Source organism: Fukomys damarensis, unplaced genomic scaffold, assembly GCF_012274545.1.
Source record: "Fukomys damarensis isolate Sample0158 unplaced genomic scaffold, DMR_v1.0_HiC HiC_scaffold_11, whole genome shotgun sequence".
NCBI lineage: Eukaryota > Metazoa > Chordata > Mammalia > Rodentia > Bathyergidae > Fukomys > Fukomys damarensis.
This window is the reverse complement of record NW_022900923.1, coordinates 31,927,835-31,948,343: the sequence shown is the minus strand read 5'-3', so window position 1 is coordinate 31,948,343 and position 20,509 is coordinate 31,927,835. Positions and strand designations below refer to the sequence as shown.

Sequence of the window (20,509 nt, the reverse complement as noted above, 5' to 3'; positions counted from 1 at the left end):
GACTACACACACACACACACACACACACCAGGGATCGAACTTGAGACCTTGTGCTTGCAAGGCAGGTGGTGGAACCACTGAGCTAAATCCCCAGCCTGATAATACATTCTTTATGATAGGTTTGATAAAATATTTTCAGTGTATTTTTCCCAAAGTGTAAATATTTTTAGTTTCTTCATATGCATGAAAAGTGAGGTGATTTCTGACACATTTACCATCAATATCATACAATACATAATCCGATTAGTTTATTTGAAAAATTCAACAAATGGATTCAGGCTGCTCCTTGAGTTGGGTTCTGTATAGTTAACTGCCTTGACAGGATGTCTAGTGCCTTGTGTGTCAGGAGGCAGAGACTGCTGGGAACAAAGCAGACTCATGCCAGTGTCACAGCTTAGGTGGGGCTGTGCGTGGTCACACAGACTCCCCAAAAGGTGGAGCTCTGGACTCCCCTACCTCCTGTCGTCTCCCTCTTTCACACTCTTGATGTCCACCAGGCACACTCTCCCCACTGTCGACTTCCCCAGAGCAGTGCACTTCTTACACATGAAGCACTCACACTGAGACATGATTGTCAGTCCAGAGTTCGCAATGTACACCAGGGGTTGCTCTTGATGATTTCATCAAATATGTAATGCTCAGTATCTACCCTTATCGTATCATATAGAGCAGTTTCACTGTCTCAGAAATGCTTTGTGTTCTGACTATTCATCTCCCCTCTCTGCTGCCCCTAGGCAGCCACTAGTATACAATTTTTATGAATCTTCTCCTACAGCTCAGCTCAGTGTATATAACATCCACATCACTAGTCGGTGCCTAGTTCAATTAGTCTATAGATATACGCAAATGAAAGGAGATGGTCATAAAGGTTTAAATAAACGAACACTGCATGTTGCAACACAATGAATTAGCTAGAAACAATGAAATTAATAAAGAAGTGTTTTAAGATTATACATCGAGTGTATTGATGATGTCAATAAGATCAAAAACTGAGGTTTGTAGACACAGCAGACATGTTTTCAGGCTGCCCAAGAATTTGAGTTTATAATCAGTTTCTTCCTTTCTCCTGTTACTGTATTCTTTATGTAAATCCTAGCATTTCCCAAGACCCAGAACATTTTTTTTTTTGCTTTTGTTTTTATTGTTTTTAGGATCAACAGATGAAAACAAGAGTCAAGTCAGTGTTAACCTGTGACTTATGTGATTCCAATTTCATTTTATTTACAAACCTTACCTTGTTTCGTAGTCATTTATCAATTTCCTTAAGATATTAAGGAAATTGATTTTTCTATTAAATAGCATCATTCTGTGCTCTCTTCTCTTCCCTTCCTTACTGATCCATCTCTCAGTCTGGGGATCTAAGCTCCATGCTCCAGCTCTTCATCTGTGGCTGGAACTCAGGACCTGGAGAGAGAGAAAGAGAGAGAGAGAGAGAGAGAGAGAGAGACAGAGAACTGAACTCAGGACTTTCCACTTACCAAGCAGGTACTGGCTCTACTCAGCTACAGCTCCTGTCTGAATCTCACCATCTCCAAGGAGCTGCATCCTTATTCTCTTTCCCTCAATCTCCCTCTTAGATTGCTATCCGGTGCAGGCCTTTGCTTGAGAATTTTCTGAAGGCAGGATTTCCAAAGCCATTCTTCACAATCTTTCCCACTTGGAGTCAATGCTTCTCTTTCTGGACGTGCAGTTTGAAAAGAATATGGCCCATCATCACAGAACAATCTCCAGCACCAAGGAGAAAAGTGGCCTGACTGGAGTACAAGAACCAAGCACACAGACTCTGGCAAACTCACAATTTCAGAACATGAAAAGTGAGGCTTCCTGAGAGTAATGTTTCAACAGGACATGCCAAAATGAAATCATGGCCAAAACCCAAGCAGCTGTCATACAGATTCCTAAACCTGCATCCAATCACACTCTGAAAGTACTTGAGCCCCGAAAAATGATGAAAAAGCAATAGGAGGCTGCTGAAGAGATCATGAAGTTTGAATCAATCAGAAATAAGGATCTCCTGGCAACAGAAAGTGCATCTGAGAATGTTTTAGATGCAGCAGACCACACAACTACCAACTCCTTAAACACTCAGATGATGACTACATTAAAAAAAAAAGAAGCTCCCAGAAGACGCTTTTGCACAAGGGCAAAGGGAGGTTGTTAAAGGACCAGTTCATCAGCCATGAAGCACAGGAGAAGCCTTACAGTGAGAAACAGCTGATACTCGGGCCCAAAAAGTCCCAAAAACAGTGCAGGATTGTTGTGCAGTTCATACACATTTGGCATGAAAAGGAGGTTTGGGGAAAAACAGAATTTTCAGAGAAAAACAATATGAGGAAAGATGACTTATAAAGATTTCCATGATGCTCTTGATCAAGAAGTAGTTTTGACAAAACAAGCCAAGATTGATTGCGAAGAATAAATCCTTGAAGAAAAAGAACTTCATGAGCAGATTGCTGTCCAAAGAGTTCAGGCTCGTTATATAAAGCAGTATAAAATATGCAGAGAAATTTTGGATCAAGTACTTGATTTTTCCACTAAAGTGGCAAGCTACCAATTATTGACAAATAATCTGATTCCACCTAGATTGATGTGTCATTGGAAGTGGAAGGAATTGTTTTTTCATGGAAAGCCCATAAATGAACAAATCTCTCTTAAGCATATGTCTGCTAATCCCTCTGAAGAACAACTTAGAGAACTGGTTAAAAGAGACTTTTATAGAGACAGGATAAAGAAGATGTGGTTTGTCTATAAAAAGGAATACTACTCAGCCATAAAGAATGAGAAATTAGAGTCATTCATGGTAAAATGGATGCATATTGAGGATATACTAAGTGAAATAAATAAGTCACACATGTGTAAATACTGAATTGTTCCTCTGGTGTGAAAAACTATAATTGTAAATAAGATCCTGATGGTATAATTGGCAATGTGAAATAGGAAGAAAAGGGGTAAAGGTGTAGGGGAAGTGGGAAGGGGAGGGGAAATAAGGGAAAAGAAAAAAAATATGACAAAATGGAAATAAAGTTTTTGCAAATAGGGAAGGGAGAAAGGATGAAGGGAGGGCAGGGGTATGGAGAAAAAATGAGAAGCAAGACCTGTCATGTAAAGGTACAAGATCCCAATGATGAATGTAACTGTACTGTGTACCGAAAATGTACCAATGAACTCAATGAGGGGGAAAAAAAGAGACTTGCTAAAGAGCAAAGATTAGGAAGAAGATAAGGACAGGGTTGGAGAGTGGACTGTGCCAGAAGAAAAGTCAGATAATTCACCACCCTCCTACAATTTCATACTGGGCCATGCACTTCACAGACTCATTGAAAAATCTCTTCCTCCTCCTCAAGTTGAGACAACAGAGCATGAACTGCCTTCATTTGCTACTAAAGGACACTTACTGGTGAAAACATTTGTAGGAAAATATCACTTTAAAGACTATCACATTTAAAGACTCTACAAAGACAGTTTCCTATTCAGGTACTTTGTATGGGCACTCTTGTCTAACAAGATAGCCAAACATTTTCTGACTGAAAAATGTCAGTGAGGACCTAACAATTCAAAAAGAAGGCGGAGCGGCTCCATCAGATCTGCAGCAGGACAGTAAAGAACTCCTGGACTCGCACAATGTATCTCCAGATGCTCTGCTTTCAGGTGAACCATTACCGGAAACAGAGGTAAAATTACACCTAGTACCCATGCTAATAGAACACCAGATGCTGAAGAAAGTGATCCTTTCTCTAAACTCACTGTACATTCTCAGCTTGGAGCAAAATCACAACAATTATTGAAGAAAGTAAATCGCATTGCAGACACATTATTACTTAACATCATAGTAAAGGCTATTGATTAATGAGATACCCGTGAATCAAGGGTGGGTCCTTGATGGTTTTCCCACTACATTAAATCAAGCACAGCTTCTAGAAGAAGTTCTCCCGAGCTGCAAAAGAAACCTCATAGAGATAGAGGGAAAGAAAACATAAATATCCACAATGACTGCGGATCCTATGGCTTCAGAAGAAGTACTCTTCCCTCTTCTGCATTTGATTTCATCATATTACCTTTTGCTAAGTCACATAAATGACATTAGCTGAAGAATTTTCATAATAAAATGCTCATAAAGATATTAGTCAACACGGCACTCCTGAAAACCAAGATACGCATGGGTACCAGACCTTAAGAGATCACATACAAAAGAGAATTCCTTTCCTGTATTCATTTCTCTATTAATTCAAATCCCAGCCCCAGATTTAGAGAAAAACTTAGGGCTGAGATCTTGTCTTCTCTCTCTAGACATGAAATTTTCAACTTCAGTTCTGCGACTATTAACCCTGACATGTCAGCTTAAAGAACACATAACAGATTAAAGAAGTGTGCTCCCGGGTGTGTCCAGGAGGGTGACGGAGGTGAGGTCTTGGCTACTATATCTGGTCCCGCTACCATTCTGTCTCTGGGACTGGGTTTCCCTGCCTTGCTTCCCAGTCACCATGAATAAGCAGCTTTACTCCATCTTGCCTTGCGTCATGCTTTCTACAGTCCATCTGAGACGCAGCTTTTGAAAATAGCATGATTGCTTGTTACATTAAACCTCTTCCTTATCGTGTGTCCACCAGAAAAAGCCCATTTTATCTAAGGAGGAAAGACTCACAGATGCTTTAAGGAAGACAGTGGGATTTGTAATGCATTCGCTTTATGAAGACCATTCTGTACAGGAATTTAAGGGTGAGGAAGAGAGTTTACTCTCATTAATATATGTTCTACCTACTTCCCCCCACTTTTCATTGCATCACAAAGAACATTTGGGAAGTGATTTGTCTCTTACATGTAAATTTTATATTTAAAACAATGCTAAGAAGAGAGGCTGTGGTGAAAGAGGAACCCCCTACATTGACGGTAGGAATGAAAACTAGTACAACCATTATGGAAATCACTATGGAGATTTAAGTAAGATTTAAACTTACTTAGACTACTTATTTAAACAATTCTTTAAAAAATGGATACTTACTAGAATTTGGGTCTTCATTACTGATTCTAACCCCATTAACATTTTCCCCCTCTAATTTAATGTATCATTGGCAAGATTGAAATAGAGGATACAAGTTTTAGCTATTACAGACTGTGCCGCTATAAACATAGGTGAGCATATATCACTGTGATATGATTCTTTTAATTCTTTTGGAAAGATACCCAGCAGAGGGATGGCTGGGTCAAATGGAAGAGCCCATTTACCCATCAGTTGGAGACTGGATAAAGATGTGTTTTTTCTATAAAATGGAATACTACTCAGCTATAAAGAATGAGAAATTAGATTCATTCATAGGAAAATTGATACATATTGAGGATATACTCCTAAGTGAAATAAATAAATCACACATGTGTAAATACCGAATAGTTTCTCTGGTGTGAATAAAGTATAAGAGTACTTAAGATCCTAATGATATAATTGACAATGTGAAATAGGAAGAAATTGGCTAAAGGTGTAGGGAAAGTGGGAAGGGTAGGAAAAAGATAATAAGGGAAAAGAAAAAAATATGAGAAAATGAAAATATTGAAATAAAGTATTTGTAAATAGGGAAGGGAGGAGGGGGTGAAGGGAGGGCAGGGACAAGGAGAAAAAATGAGAACCAGTATCTGTCATGTAAAGTTAAAAGATCCCAATAATGAATGTAACTGTACTGTATACAGCACAAGCTGAGCTTGAACTTGTTGTAGTCCTCAGGCCTCAGCCTTCCAGAATGCTAGGATTACTGGCATCCATACCCATGCCAGACTGGATCAATTTATTTTTCCATTGTATGGTTTATCTTGAGAGTGTCCCTGGAAGATCTCACACACTCCTAGGCAAAGCTTTTAGAAGAGGATTGGACAATAGGGCTGGATGGCTGACAGGCTGTTAGAAGGTAAAGCCCAAGGGTGTAACTACCGCCTCTGCTCCTTTTTTCCCTCTCTATTTCTGGCTGCCAGGACTTGAGCAGTTTGCCTTTCCTATGCCCCTGGGCCAGGCAATTTCTGACTGGAAACATGGACTGTAAGTTTGAGCCAAAATAGACATCTCCTCCTGTAGATGAGGGTGTCTGGTACTGTGTCGCAGCACCATTACATTAATAGAAATTTTATTATAAAAACAAAATGTGATGCACGGACATGAATTTATGTGTGTATTAATGTACATGTATGATAATGGGATTGAACCTGTGGACTTTCCACTGAGCTGTAGTCCCCATCCTTCTTTAACTATTTTTTATTTGAGAACAACGTCTCAGTAAATCACCAAATTGCCCATGCTAGGCTTGAATTCAAGATCCTCCCGCTTTAGCCTTCCAGGGTGCTGGGATTACAAGTATGCCAGCCTTCTTGGTGTAATTCTTTTGTTTGTTTTGTTTTTCTTTTGACTTTTTTTTAACCAGGGATCAAACTTAGGACCTTGCTCTTGCGGGGCAGGCGGTAACACCACTGAGCTAAATCCCTGATTTTCTTTTGAGTTCTGAGTAGGGTCTAGCTATATAGACCAAGCTAGCTTTAAATGCACTATGTAGCTCAGGTTGCCCTGGAACTCATGCCAATCCTCTTGCCTCAGCCTTCCCAGTGCTAGGATTACAGGCGTGCACTAGAACAGCCAAAAGCTGTTTAATTATTATTAGTTTGTGTGTGTGTGTGTGTGTGTGTGTGTGTGTGTGTGTGTGTGTGTGTGTGCAGTACTGGGGATCTAACTCAGGACCTTGAGCTTGTGAGGCAGGTGCCAAGCCACTGAGCTAAATCCCTGGCCCTGTTTAATTCTTATTATGAGAAATTTTTATCTCCTTAGAATTCTGAGAGTTCATTACCTATCTATATTTTCTTATTTAGGAAATTCAGCAAAATTTTAATCTCATATTTGTGAACTAATTTTGAAAAATGACCAAATTTATCATAGGATCCCATTTTTATTAAACAATGGATTGCTACTTCTAGTCCTGATATTATTATAAATTTTATTATACTACCTACCAACAGGAATGAAAATAGTTAGATTTTTTTTTTCCAAAGGATCTTAGACCTATTTTGGACATGCCCTTCCTGTGTCTCCTTGAGCTCCCTCTCCTATTTGGGGTTCTTCAAACAGCTGTCATTATTTCAGACACAAGGCCAAAGCTGCTGAGGGAAAAGGAATAATAGTTCATTAAAGCATAAATTTAATTAGGACTTTATTTTATAGATGCTACTGACAGAACTTTCATAAGAGATAGGCTTTGATTAAAATAGGTCCAAGTCTTGGGCCAACTTCCCCTGTAAGAGAACAACTCATTCATATTTTTTTTCAGGTGTATTAAAGTGGAAACAATTTATTTTTTCCTCTTTTATCACCTTTCCCCCTCTTTGTTTATTTGAATTGTGGCATAGAAATATAGCATGCTGTTTATACACCTTGGATAGAGTTTCCCTGCTTTTGGGTTAACCCACAGGAAGGTCTAACTGTCACATTTTCCCTGTCTTGTAATATTTTTACATTTCTAAACACCTCAAATAGTCTGCTTTATTTTTCCTTGTAAAAACACAGAATTTTTTTGTTTTGTTTTGTTTTTTGAGACAGGGTCTCACTATGTAGTTGAGACTGACCTGGAACTCACTATGTAGCCCAGGCTTGTCTGGAACTCACAGCAATCCTCCTGCCTCAGCCTTGGAAGTGCTGGGATTACAGACATGAACTACCATGCCAGGACAGAAATTTTTAATAATATAATTGATTGCAATGTATTTACACATATTAAAAATTGCCTGATTTATTTTGCTATCTTGCCTAAAAGGCCCCAAAAAAGTTTTACAGAAATAGACCATTTTAAAAAATACAACTCACTTTCATATTTGCTGGAAGAACGGTGAGACTCTGCCAAACTTTATAAAGGCAAACTTACAATTATCACTCACAAAAGGTAAATTTATAGCACTTAAAGTCAGTAAGCCATTTTCAAACTTAAATACATCACTGTAGTAATTTGACATTGAGTATCATAGTGGACTACTTAAAAATATCCTGCACAATTTAAAGCAGGATGTGTCACCTCAGCACTTTATATTGATTGAACAAAATTTCGCTAACTGGAAGCTGAAGCATTCATCAGGCACAGATTGTCCCCACCATGCAAGTTCAATGGACTCACCTGGGTCGCTAATGATAATAGAGTGGCGTCTACCACTTCCATTGTGATCAGAATAATAAATGAAGGATGCTAACCAGCTTTTAGAGCCTCTTTCTGAGAAGAAGGATTTTTATTAAGGAGGAAAATTGATCCTGAACAATCATAATGCTTAAAGTAAATAATGATCATAAAAATAGTGGAGCAAAATATGCTAAAAGGTAATATTTTAAGTGAAGAAAAGGTAACGCTAGAATTTAATCAAGAGTGTAAAATGTTTCGATGTATACAATGATTCCGTCCCATATGTCCAAGCCACATGTATTTTTAAAAGATTTGATTTTGTTTTACAGCGTGGTTTCTAATGGATACTTTTCCAAGTTTCTTTAATAATAGCTACAGTCTTGTTTATAATACTAAAGGGTGGTAAATGAATGTGAAAATAAATAAAATATACCCAGAGAATATTATGCTCTATACCATGCTCTATGAATTTCCCATGTACTCTTGGGAATAAAAAGAAATAAACTGGAAATGTCTCTTCTTTATGTTTATTTTTTTAAATTTGAATTGCACAAATATTGCTTTGGTACAATTGGTAAGATGCATATTTTAGATTGAGAATATCTAAGTGATGTGATTAAAAATAGATTCTATTTAGAGAATGCGTGTGGCCTCTTTCCTCTCTCTCACCACTATTCCAGTCAGATCTCTGTCTTCCCTTCCTGTTCTCACCATACCCTTCTCACTGAGCTCCCCTCTTCCACACCTTCCACCTCAGTCCATTCTCTGATGAGTAGCTTGAGGACTTTTTAAATTGTTCTATGTGAGTTGGATGATTTCTTATTTCTAACCTTTTAGAAAACTCCTGATTTGGGCCTAAATCAGACCTGAACACTAGGATAATCTCATGTATGCTTTTATTTCTGTACCCAAATCGCTGTAGTCAACTTTATCCCTTTAGGCCCTGAAACACTTAAATTTTATTTTTTATAACTTTTATACAGGCAAATTACAGAAGCTTGATATAGCTAGCTATTTCTCAGCCTTTTTTCTTTTTCTGGACCTCAGCTTAATTATCCACCCAAGAAATCCTTCTTAAGGCACTGAATTTGAAATTATCTTTTACATTATTCTTCATATTTCTACTTATATTTCCTTTAATTTATGCAAACTGCAGTAATTTATACTCTCCAGTGAATTTATACATTTTATTTCTGTACTGTTGCTGAATGTAAACTCCCCAAAACCAGGATCATACCTGTCACATTCATTGGTGGGTCCCCATAGCCAGCATCATGTCTTGTACCCAGTAGGTATTCAACACATGCTTGTGGAATTGATGATTGGTTAGCTGATTCATCCAATGCAGTGAGAATAGTAGGTAGATAAGCTTTACAAATTTATACACACAAGCAGACACTCCGTAACTTTAGTGGTGCTGTGTAACTGTGACTTTTGACTGTTCATATTTAAAAATGATACATTTTATAATCTACATCATTTTCTTCCAAAGCCTTCTGACTTAGTGTTCATACTGTCGAAAGGACCCTACTCGGGACTTCTCACATGCTTGTATTGTTGGCTTTTGGGTATTCTTCCTGTATGCTTTTAGGATGCAATTCTAATGTTAACTATCACAAGTCTATCTAATGCACCATAAATGGATTTTCTTATATTCACAATTTCCCTTATGTGCAACCAAATCCTACTTTTACAAGTTTCTTTCAGAATTTTAATTTTACCACCTTCATGAAATTACTATTCTTGAATTTTCTAATTTACCCAGTCTGAGAATTACGTGAACATGTGTTCAAATCTGGCTCCTGCCACTTGATCTCTAAAGGAATTTAAGGAAGTCTCCTAACCTTCCAGTGTTCTCATGGTTGAGAGGACTACATCCATTCCATCGGATGACAGCAAATACTGAAATTAGATATTCTGTTAAACATAGTTTGAAATGTCTCTGACAAATAGCACTTTCCCAACAAAATGGAGCTTTATTCTAGCAGTGAGAATGTCCTAGGCCAGAGATTTGGCTCAGTGGCTCCGCAGTCCACCTCACAAGGGCAAGGGCCGATAGCAACAACAACAAAAAAAGGCCCCCCTGTTTCTCCAGGGATTCTCTTTCCCATGATCTCTCCAGCAAGGTAGTTCCACTCTATATAATGTCTCAAGACTACCAAAAGCACAAAACTGTTCTTAAGAAAAGATTCGGATCTCATGTAGCATCTTTTCCACCACACAACGCTACATGGAGTTAATAACAGTAACAGGTCCCTTAATCTAGTAGGTAGACTTAAAACATTACTCCTGTAAGGCACAGTCATCTGACAGTTGCTGTTACAAACTAGAATATTTAGTTAGAAACACAGGCTTTGGCTTTGGTCCAGGTAACTTTGTGACAATCTTACTCTGTCATTGCTTCCCATGTCCCTTGCTTGCTTTATTTTGAGAATGGGAATAATAATAAGATTTTAAAATTTGTTAAAGAAGATCACAGATAAAACCACTTAGGAGTCTGTCCATGATATAGCTAATTATGTATTAAATATTAATTTGTGTTACTGCTATAGCTATTCATGAAGTACTTGCTTATATTTGACTAAGTTACTTATATTTTATCATCAGTTTCCTTGATATTTTCAAAATGATTTTTATTGACTAATGCTGCTGTGAAAGTTCATTGAGATGTCTGGTTGACTGGTAATTACTGACTCTAGTACTCTTCTCAGGTATAAATGCCATAATGAGTCATAAATGTAAAAGTGAAAAAAAATAAGTAAATTTCAAACAAATAACACAATATTGAAAAGACAATAAATCATTACATAAAAGCATAGTCATTAATCCTACTTTGTCAACTTCATTGGATGAAGACCATTTAGGTTAGTAAGGGATGCTTCTAGGTGAGTCACAGGGGCATGACCTTGGGCATTTACAGTGTGTTTGGTTCCTACTCAATTCCATTAGGCACTGATTCTCAGCTCTGCTTTTTGACTACCACCAACTGTGAAACTTTGCTTCACCATACCTTCTGCCATGAGGTTTCGTACTGGAGTCATGGACCATGTCCTAAATCTCCTGAAAACATAGCTAAATTAAACCTTTCTTCCTTTAAGTTGTGAGTATCAGATACTGTGTCTCAGCAATGTCTGAGTAATACAGGCATTAAATATTATTTATAATATTTTTAAATTTAAAATATTTAACTGATAATACAAAAATAATGACAGCAAAATCAATGTATTAATCAATAACAATCTCATTTTGAACAATTCCAAAGTTTCCCATGACCAATATGATAGAGATATTCATTATCCTTATTTACAGTAAATCATTAATTATAGACTACTAATAATTGTACTTTAGATACTCCCACAAAAAGTATAATATAAAATATAAGAATTGTCCTCAGTGGTCCCAGTTTCAAAGCTTTATCAGTTAGAGAAGTGATGAGGCTATATTAAATAAATATCTGAAAAACACTGTTCATTTAAATTACTGAGCTAAGGAAAATAATCAAAATTACTTTGATTATGACTTTAAAGCTAATAATTATAAAATAGAGTAATATGGAATTCAAATTTAGTGAACAATGATACTATCTCAAGTATGTAATTAATAATTTTCAAATGAGGTAATCATCAATAAGCATTACATATATCTTTATATCTACATGGTACAGACTGAGTTCTTTTATATCTCAAAAATAAGAAAAAAATATGGTTCCAAATGAATTTTTGGATTCTTTTTTCTAGTTCTGTGAAATATAGTGTTGGAATTTCAATTGGCATTGCATTGAACCTGTATAGCAGTTTTGTTAGTATGGCTATTTTCACTATGTTGATTCTTCCTACCCAGGAGCAGGGGATATCTTTCCATTTTTTTTATATCCTCTTCGATTTCTTTTTTCAGAGTGCTGTAGTTTTCAGCATAGAGGTCTTTTGTTTCTTTCGTTAGATTGATTCCTAGATACTTCATTTTTTTGGATGCTATTGTGAAAGGGTTTCTCTAATTTCTCTTTCAGTGAGTCTGTTATTTGTGTACAAGAAGGCTATTGATTTTTGGGTGTTGATCATGTAGCCACTACTCTGCTAAAACTGTCAATTAAGTCTAGAAGTCTTTTGGTGGAGTTTTTTGGGTCTTCAATGTAGAGTATCATATCGTCAGCAAATAATGACAGTTTAACTTCTTCCTTTCCTATCTTTATTGCTTTAATTTCTTTCTCTGGTCTAATTGCTGTGGCTAATGTTTCCAGAACTATATGGAAGAGGAGTAGTGATAGTGGATATCCTTGTCTTGTTCCTAATTTTAACACGAAGGTTTTCGGTTTTTGGCCATTTAATATGATGTTGGCTGTTGGTTTTTCATGGATAGCCTTTATTAAGTTGAGATATAGACCACCTATTCCAATTTTTGCAGGGTTTTTATCATGAATGGGTGTTGAATTTTGTCAAATCCTTTCTCTGCATCTATCCAGAGGGTCATTTGTTTTTTGACCTTAACTTTGTTAATATAGTGTTTTACATTTATTGATTTAAGTATGTTGAACCATCCTTGCATCCCTAGAATAAATCTGACTTGGTCAGGATGTATGATCTTCTTGATGATCCTCTGTATTCTGTTTGCTAGTATCTTATTAGCAAAAGCCATCCTAGGCAACAGAGACATGGCAGCAAGTATAACAATTTCCAATTTGAAACTATACTATAAAGCCACTGTAATAAAAAAAAAAGCATGGTACTGGCAAAAAAATAAACCTAAGGATCAGTGCAACAGATTGGAAGACACAAAAACAACTCCATCTGTACTCAGCTAAACCATCTTTGACAAAGGATCTGACCATCCCCAGTGGAAGAAAGATAGCTTCTTTAATAAATGGTGTTAGAAAAACTGGATGTCAACCTGCCAAAGATTAAAACTAGACCCTCATCTTTCACCATTTACTAAAGTAAAGTCCAAGTGGATTAAAGATCTAAATATTAAACCAGAAACATTAAACTTGCTGGAAGATAAGTTAGGCAGAACTCTTGAAGACATTGGCATAGGAAAATATTTTCTGAACAAATCATCAGTAGCATGGGAACTAGCAGAAAGAATCAACAACTGGGATCTCATCTTATTAAAAAACTTCTGCACTCCAAAAGAAACCATCAACAGAACTAAGAGACAACCTACCATGTGGGGAAAAAAATTTACCAGCTGCTCCTCAGACCAAGTATTATAATCTAGAATATATAAAGAATTCAAAACCATCAGTCCCCCCGCAAATATAAAGACCTGATTCAAGAAGGGCCATCAAAATGAAAAGACATTTATCAAAGAGGTAAAAGCAGCAAGTAAATACATGAAAAAATATTCCACATCACTGGTCATTTGAGAGATGCAGATGAAAATAACACTGAGATTCCACCTCCCCCCACAAAGAATAGCTGCTATCAAGAAATCACACAATAACAAATGTTGGCAGGATTGTGTGAATAAAGGAACCCTTCTCCATTGTTGGTGGGAGTGCAGACTGGTTCAACCACTATGAAAATCAATATGGGGATACCTCAAAGATTTGGGACTAGAGGTTCCATTTGACCCAGCCATCCCTCTGCTGGGTACCTTTCCAAAAGAATTAAAAGAATTATATCACAGAGATATATGTGCAGCTATGTTTATAGAGGCACAGTTTGTAATAGCTAAAACTTGAAAATAGCCTATTTGCTCATCAGTTAGAAATTATATAAAGAAGATGTGGTTTTTCTATAAAGTGGAATACTACCTAGCCATAAAGAATGAGAAATTAGATTCATTCATAGGAAAATGGATACATATTGAGGATGTACTCCTAAGTGAAATAAATAAATCACACATGTGTAAACACCGAATAGTTTGTCTGGTGTGAATAAAGATAAGAGTATTTAAGATCCTAATGATATAATTGACAATATGAAATAGGAAGAAAGGGGCTAAATGTGTAGGGAAAGTGGGAAGGGTAGGGGAAAGCAAATAAGGGAAAAGAAAAAAATATGAGAAAAAGAAAAAATGGAAATGAAGTGTTTGTAAAGCAGGAGGGGAGGATGGGGTGAAGGGAGGGCAGGGACAAGGGGAAAAAATGAGAACCAAGACCTGTCATGTAAAGGCACAAGATCCCAATAATGAATGTAACTGTACTGTATGCCTAAAATGTACCAATAAACTCAATGAGGGTAAAAAATAAATACATGATAGTCTCATACACCTAACATTTGCCATAAAATCTGATGTATACTTAGAATAGGAATAGCTTTTTGAAATTTGCTTTGATATGAAAGCAGAACATAACATAATAAGTCTTTCTCATGTACCTCATGCTTCTATTAACCTGTTCAGAATCCTGCTCTGTATGGCAAGTAGACTTTCTAACACAAGAAATTGAATATGTAACATTCTTTGACTGATTTAAGAATATATACACAGACAAGATCTAAAGATTGGGCCACAATTTTATTTATCCATATTTTCCCTGAATTTTTTGTAAATTAATTCAAAAGCATTGCAAATTTATCAGACCTGCTTATTCTTAACCAGACCTGAAATTAATAGCATGTGCCAGACATACTCTAGTGTCAATTTTTTCATATAAAATTGTGTAAACAAAAAAATTCTACTGTAGAGTAATATAGCAAAAAGTTAGGAGTACGGAAAATGGATTTTTGCAATAACATATCTAAATAGGAAAATTGCAGGCCATTTTTTTCACAATTTTCCTGCTTGTTTGTTAATTTAGCAGTTATGTTTTGATCTTCAACTATATCACTATCCAGAAACGTTATATATTAATGAGCCCTCTATGTAATTTTAAATTTATTAATAGATACATTAAAATAAGTTTAAAAATACAATTAATTCTAGTTATATATATTTTATTTAAAGCAGAATATCAATTTACATGTATTTGAAACTAAAGAATTCAGATGGGTTTTTTTGCATGATCTATAAAATCTAATGTGTAATTTTCAACTTCATCTTCTAGTGGACTAGGCATATTTCAAGTGACAGATATTTTTTGCACTGGATAGAGACATCCATAACTGGAAAAAATAGATTACTAAAACAGGATATGCACACAAAAGTCAGGGACCATATCATGTAGAGTCCTATACATCAACAAAAGTTCCTCACTTTTATTCTGAGTCTGAATCGAAAACTTTGGTGTGTGTGTGTATAATAATATATATCATTATAATATATAATAAATATTATAATATAAATTTATATTACATTATAGAATATAATATGAATATTGTAATATGTATATATAATATAATAAATATGATATATAATGTAATATATAATATTATAGTTATAATATATACATTAGTATATATTAATATATCAGAAATCTAACATAAGATCTTTACTTTTAATGTCAGTGTATGTTTGACTGGAGAAAGAATTGTAAATAAGAGCACAAAGAAATTGTTGAGAAAGTTTATACTTTAACATAAATGTAAAATCGTGACTTCAAAGTGATGTCAGTTCTCAAGATTCCAGCTTCATGTCAGAAATTAGAATTTGGGCATTGACAGGAAAAATTATACTCGCATGTAACTTCACAATGTGACCTTCTACTTAATTTTTAAAGACCTTTATAACACTTCCTGAAAATTTCAATTTATTTTCAATACATATATATTATATATCATATTAAATATAAAATTAATATAAATATCCATTTATAGATAAGCTCTATAAGACATATAGGGAGATGGCATGTAATATACACAAAAAGAGTGCAAAAATAAAATATGGCAGTCATATTAATCTCATGTAAAATCCCGAAATGTAATTGGAATGGTAAATAAAATGTACCAATTAAAATTACATATTTCATTTTTTATTTTTCTTGCACTATGGTTATTCAAATGCTTCTCTGTCCCTCAGAATGATTCCAAATTCATTAACTAAAAAAAATATTAATTTGAGCAAGGAGTGGTGGTGCACGCCTGTAATCCCCACACTCGGGAGACTGAGGCAAGAACATCACCATAAATTCAAGGTCAACCTGGGCTACAGAGTAAGTTCATCCAAAACTACATAGTAAGACACTGTCTAAAGAAAAAAAAATAATTGTATGCCATTTATAAATATAGTATTATGGGAGTTATAGCATATATCTAATGCAGTCATGTAATATATGAGATAAAAAGGCTTCTAAAATATTTGATAATAATTATGTTAATTGTTAAATTAAATAACTGACTAATGAATAATATGGAAAAATATTTTAATGTTAGCAATTAGCTATTTCTTGTGCATAGAAACTGAAGACAGGGCACTGTGATGGTTAATTTTATATGGAACCTTCATTGGGCAATGAGTAGTTCAGACACTTTGCTAAACATTATTTCTAGGTAAGCTTGCAAGGACCTTTCTGGATGAGATTTCTTTTTAAATTTCTAGATAGAGCAAAGTAGATTTTCCTCCTCAATGTGACTGAATAACATCCAATATGTTGAGACCTTGAGCAGAACAAGAAATTGAAGAAATGTGCTGCTTCCACCTTACACTGATCTGTGACACTCATCTTTACCATTAGAGAGAGATTTACATCATTGGGGCTCTCAGTCCTTAGGGCTTTCAACTGAGGCTGAAACTATACCATCAGCTTACCTGAGTCTGCAGTCATCAAACAGTAGATCATAAAACTTTCCATTAGATACAGTTACAAGAGAAAATTTCTTTGACAAAACTATTGGTGGATAGATAGGTACAGTGATAAATAAATATATAGATGAATAGATGAAATACATATACATGTGTTTATATCTATGTACACATGTAGAGAGAGTTATAAGATATATACACACAAATACATAAATATACATTGTCACTTATGTTTTTCTTAAAAACTCTGACCAATAATGGGCAACAGAGATTTTTCTTTACGAGAAATGTTCTCTGATTGAGAAATAGAAATATGTAAATATATTCATATAGAGAGAGATATCCCATACACATGTAGTCAAACATGGATATAATTGATATTTGAACATATATGCCTATATTTTCTAAAAATGTACTAATATATACATACATGTCTATCCAAAAGTTTTGTCCCAAGCAATTGAAGTAGAAACTTCCTGATTTAATAAACTAAGAAACAATAGACTTTCCTGGACATCGTGCCAAATAAACAAGATAATGCTATTTAGAGACATGAAGTTTTGCAGAAAGTCATCTATATTCTTATATATTTTCTGAAGAATCATAGAGAGGGGAAACATTCCTTATTTTTCTTCCTGTACTCATTAAATACCATGAAACTATTAGGGTAAGTCATCATTCACACTGTACCTTTCTTTGTCTGGCTTTGTTTATGGATTCTATTTAGAGGTATTAGGAGAAACCATTTGCCAAAATCTTAATCACTTATCAAATTCCTGGTATGTGGAGTGGCTTTCAAACACTAGCAATCTATAAACAGTTATAAAATCAAACAAAATGAAACAGAATCAAGCTCACAAGTGCATAAGCACTTTAGCTGAATTTGTTGGAATAATTCCCACCCTCAGATGCTTTCAGCTAAAAACAAATAATGACTTCTTGTTTCTTTGAGCTACTGAACTAGAAAGGGCAGTTAAATTAAACAAGATCTTAAAGAATGAAGAATGATGATGAATAAGACTTCGTAAAAAATGATGTACCTAACAATATATTTTATTAGCAAATTGCCAGAGTGAACAAGAGCTGAAAAATAAACACAAAAATCTGAACTTTGATAATTGAAAGGTTACATACAAGTTCCCACTTAAAGAAGATATTTACTTATACATTTTAAATTATGGCCTTGTTTTCCTAATTCTTACTATGTAAGGATTCTATAGGTATGCAGCAATAAAAAAGAAACAATCAAAAGCAATCCTCTGAAGGCATGGATGTGAAAGCAGTAACAAATTATGTGAATAATTGATTTTACGTTATTTTCTCTTTTGATATGATGGGCTTTTGGATTATTTATTCTGATCTATTTTGACATTATATATTCATCAGCTTTTTATCTCAATTTTTGGAAGAACATAAGGAAGCATTTTATCTCAGTAAATTATGCTATAGTCTACTCAAGATCATTTAATCACATTAATTGTGAAGAAATAGAGAAATGAAAATCTCATGATAGTGCTTTGTAGAGAAGAGAAAACTATTATTAAAAGAGAATTCCAGGAAATGAGAAATGCCTAGATATAAGTAATATTTCAAAAATAAGTAATATCTCGTGAAAATGCATCAGAGAGCCTTTGTTCAAAGTTTGACCTATATTACTAAGACTTTAAATGAAAGATATAATTAAATATAATGCTACATTTTGAATATGTATGGTCCCCAGTGTATCAGTGTGAAGGGGTGGGATCTTCAGGAGATGATTAGGTCATGGAGACTGTGGCAATTATGATGCATTGATTAAGGGATGCGTGGGATATCACAACCATGGCTTTGTTGTAAAAGCAAGCTTTCTCTGGCAGGATTACTCTTCTCAGGATTTGAAATGCCACAGTCTCTCAGTACTTCAACGTGTTTTTAAATAATAGTTCCAAATTTTGCTTTTTGACAGTGGAAAACAACATTGCACCTTTAGACTAAGTTCCAAAGATCCAATTCTTTTATTTTAAGTTAATTTTATTGGTACATTTTAGGTGTACAATATGACATTCACAATCAGAAATTTGCATCTTTACATAAAATACCTTGATTCTTATTTTCCCCATTCCCCTGCCCTCTCTTCAATCCCTCTGTTTACAAAGTCTTTGTTTCCATTTTTTCATTTTCTCATATTAATTCCATTCTCTTTTTTCCTTTCCCCTTCCTCTCCCACTTTCTCTTCCCTTTTTGCACCCTTTCTTCCTATCTCACATTACCTATTATACATTTTGATCCTTATTTACACTTTCAGCTTCTCACACTAGAACTTAAAAAAAAAAAATCAGATCTCCAAAATTAAAAGATCCAATCCAAAAATGGGAAGTTGAAATGAACCAACATTTCTCAAAGAAGTAAAAATAGCAAATGAATATATGAAAAACGTTCAACAGCACTGGTTATTCGAGAGATGCAAATGAAAATAAGGCTGATTCCACCTCACCCCACAAAGAATGGCTGCTGTCATGAATCAAGGAACAACAAATGCTGGCAGGGCTTCTCCACTGTTGGTGGAAGTGTAGGCCGGTGCAACCACTGTGCAGACCCAGGTCTCGATCACAGCTCTATCATAATGTCCTTTATGTTGAAAATATTATTGAAAAATTTTGAAATGTGAGATAATGAAAAGATGAAAATAAAGTGTTTGTAGATGGGGACGGGAGGAGGGGGTGAAGGGAGGGCAGGGGTAAGGGGAAAAAATGAGAATCAAGACCTGTCATGTAGAGGTACAAAATCCCAACAATGAATGTAACTGTACTGTATCCCTAAAATGTACCAATAAACTCAATTAAAGCTGAAAAAAAAATTTTGTTCATTTTTTTCACTCATATCAGATTTAGACCAAGGCATGAACAAAAGGCTCTCCCTCTTTTGTTGTATAACACCTGTTTTCCTTTTCTATGTCAAAATTCGGGATTTCTCCTGTTTTTCTACATTTTGTCATTTAAGTAGGTAAACTCAGCTTTATGCTTCTACCTCCAAAGCATACATGAGAATGTGCTAGAGTAAATCTCAAAAACATTACCACAAGGAATGTACTGAGTAAATAAAAAGAAAAAAATGACTTGAAGTCTGAAATACTAAATAAGTAGATAATTGCATGTATCTTGGGTAAATTCTGATGTCTAAAATACTGGCTGATGATGAACACATCTAAATCCTAAGTATTATATACCCATTACCCACACAAAAAAGAGGCTACCTATGTAAATGGAGACGTTAGTATATTTCTAGTGACTTGACAAATAGCTCTTGAAATGCCACTCCCGATGAACAATCTATATATGCTCTTTGAAGATACAGGTCCACAAAATTTCCAAGATAAAACTTCATTTTACATACACATGCATACTTAAAATATTTTACCAAGATTTCTATAGAATCTGTGATTTTTTTAGTGAAATGCTATAAATATATTGAAATCAAATGAATAATATCTTTTAATTTCATGAAAACAGACATTTTCATGGGCTTAAATTTACCAATTTTCAGTCTTAGGCATTTCAAATTGAATAAAAGGGGGTGAGCACTACTTTCTGAAATGCGGTAAGTGTAAGGATTGATAATGGACCACAAAAAGAGTGTTGTTATCACCACTGGGACTGCATCAAAGTCAGTAACAAAATGTGAGCCAGTGGCTTGTTAGATATGGCTGAGATATTTTGGGGGTTTTCCAGGATGAACAGATGGGAGATGAGGGGGGCAGGAAGAGAAGGAGGAGGAGGAGGAGG

General features: G+C 35.1%; 1 pseudogene; it reads left to right on the top strand.

Annotated features, from left to right (window-relative positions):
* Positions 1 to 1,666: 1,666 nt before the first annotated feature.
* Positions 1,667 to 20,509, top strand: part of LOC104850873 — a 180,188-nt pseudogene continuing 161,345 nt past the window's right edge.